Source organism: Suricata suricatta, chromosome 15 (assembly GCF_006229205.1).
Source record: "Suricata suricatta isolate VVHF042 chromosome 15, meerkat_22Aug2017_6uvM2_HiC, whole genome shotgun sequence".
Classification (NCBI taxonomy): domain Eukaryota; kingdom Metazoa; phylum Chordata; class Mammalia; order Carnivora; family Herpestidae; genus Suricata; species Suricata suricatta.
Window position 1 is genome coordinate 35,606,373 of NC_043714.1, and position 2,696 is coordinate 35,609,068.

General features: G+C 38.5%; 1 pseudogene; it reads right to left on the bottom strand.

Moving 5' to 3' along the window:
- Positions 1-1,475: 1,475 nt before the first annotated feature.
- LOC115278816 lies at positions 1,476-2,187 on the bottom strand (annotated as a pseudogene).
- Between the last annotated feature and the right edge of the window lie 509 nt (positions 2,188-2,696).

The window sequence follows — 2,696 nt, forward strand, 5'->3', positions numbered from 1 at the left end:
CATTTTTTAAAGTAAAATAGCTTTTCATTCAGCCTCTTACCATGCCAAAATGTTTTGTGCATATGCCACTATAATTAGCATACCCTGTATAACAAGCAAAATTGTGCATCAAATCATATTTCATGTTACCTGATAATACAAAAATGTAAAGTGAAATGATTTATTAATTCCTTTTAGCATTACTAGTAAATAATTCAGCAGTAGATATGAGGCACAAAATCTTAGCGAAATATGACACGGGAAGAGCAATAATATAATTTTCACTTAATTTATCATAATTAGTTATGAATATACAGAGACAATTTTTTAAATATTATATTTACTAAGATTCTGGCAATAGCTTTACATAACAAGACATATAAGTCACAGCATTCCAGGCCTGCCTCTCAACTTCTTTATGATCAGTCTCAGCTTCACTATAAAGCCGTTTAAAAATATGTATAAATATCTTGGCAAGTATGCCATTAAACATAGTAAGGAATTTAAGATAGCAAGAATACAGAGTTAATACAAACTAAACATTGCAGCCTAAACAAAATTCAAACAAAAATAAAAGAACTGTCACTGGTTACATAAAATTTTCCTAACTGGCTAATACTTAACAGTATACAACATGCATTTTAGAATCTTCAGCTAACAAGCTTAAAAAGTACCAGTGTCTATTTGAAAGGATTCCTTTCCAAAGCCAAAGCATAGTCAAAATTAATTCAAATGTTATAACCTGTTCTAATGCTAAAAAAAATTCAGTCTTGTTGAAGTAGAGGTAATTCCAGAGCTTTGGAGGCTCTGTCTTGCTGCAAAGGGCTGTTTCTCCGGTTCACGTGAAGCAACAAATAACAGAGCCCAGGATGGCGAAGGTCAAGACTGCCACACCAGCTCTGACCCCGCCCCCCGCCCCCGCCCCAAGCAAGCCTACAGTGTCCACACAGTAGGATGTGTGAGGATAATAGACCTGCCGTTTTGCTGGCGCAAACCAGCCCCCTCCACCCTAAAACACCCTTCTCTGGGTAGATAAAAGTAGTAAGGTGTGGGGGGAGGGGGGGACTAAGACATGCTCATTTGCAGAGTAAGGACTTTGAAAATGTCAAAGTTTCAAAAATGTTAACTAGAATCATTTGGTCATTTCTAATTACATCTTAATGATGTATCCAGATGTTATTTCTGTAAACTTATCATTAGATACTTCTCGTCAAAAATATTAACTTTATTCCCAAATATCTTTACCACTAGCACAATTGCCATGTATCATCCTCCAGAGCTGTGAAGCGTTAGAAGAAGAAAAAAAAAGATACTCAAGCAGCAAGGCAACAATATGGCCCTTGCACACAGCAACATCCGAGCGGCTACTGAATAGTCCAGGAATAATTCCAAAAACAAGAAAAGTCATGCATTTTAGTAATTGTGTTATAGTGTTCATAATTAAAGTTTCCTTAAACACTGCAGTTTCGTTATAAGGGAATCTTGATTTTTTTTTCTTAATGTTCCCCTGAGTCAGGACCAGAGTTAGTAACTTCCTTTTGTCTCTTCTTACTGTGTTTCTTATGTTGCTTTTTTGTTTCTTGTTACTTTTTCTCCTTCACTGCTTTTCTTCTTTTTTGCTGGTACCCTCCTCGATCTAATCTAACTCTGATAAGGACTCTGATGATACAAGTTTATTTTCAGAATACATCTTTCTTTTGGGGCTGAGTCCTCTCACGTCCTTTTCTTTCTCAGCTGCGTTCTTAGACTTATTTTTTAAACTATCCTTGCTGTCTGCTTCAGTTGCTGACATTGAGTTCTCAGGAGACTTAGGGAATGGTTCTCCTTTTCCCTAACTTTTTATCCTCATCTTCAGGATGTGAAGAACTGCTAGGAGAGTTGGAGCTTGATGAAGAAGAAGATGAATCTACCAGATTTCTTCTTTTCTTTTTTGTGTCTTTTTTTTGGGTTAGCTCCTCATCCCCTTGATAATGTCTCCCTGTATTTTCCTATTTCTTTCTTCCAGTTCTCATTCATTGTTTTTCCAAATTCAGCCAATGCCTTGGGGCCTTTCTTTTTCTTTTCTAGTTGTTCTTTCCCTTCTTCCCATGCAGGCTTTGGTGAATTCAGGACATCTTAGATCTTCGGCCCTGAAGACTGGTTCGGATTCCCTGATCTGGGCATTGCTGTCAGGTTCACATAGGCCACCCGATTGTCCCCTGTCCCCATGGTGCAGGAATGAGCACACGGTCAGACACCAAGGGAGACGAGGCCAGAGAGCTTTATGGGTTGTAGTTTTGTTTTTGTTTTTAGATTTTTTTGTTTATTTCCTAAATCCCCCCCCCTTTTTTTCACATTTACTTTGGCATTTCATGCTTGTGGCTTTCCTCTAGTATCTGCTGACCCATGGCTACTGATCATATTTATACGTGATGGGAATGGCTATGTGAGTGCTTATTGTCTAGTTGGCTTCTCTGAAACGTAACTGGCTATTTCAGTGGGGAGAACTTCATCATCTGTAGGGCTTGGCCTGAGGGAAGAACCCTCCATTCTCCTGGTTAGCAGTTATGAGCCTGAAGTATCACATTCTGGGACCCAAAGAAGGAAAAGGAGAGAGGGGTTTTATAATTCAGACGAGAGCCTTTCACTTATTCTTCCAGTTTACAATACAGCACTACTCACATCTATGTCTTCTTGTGTCCATGAGTCCAGAATCTACCCGTTTCAGCCTCTTCACT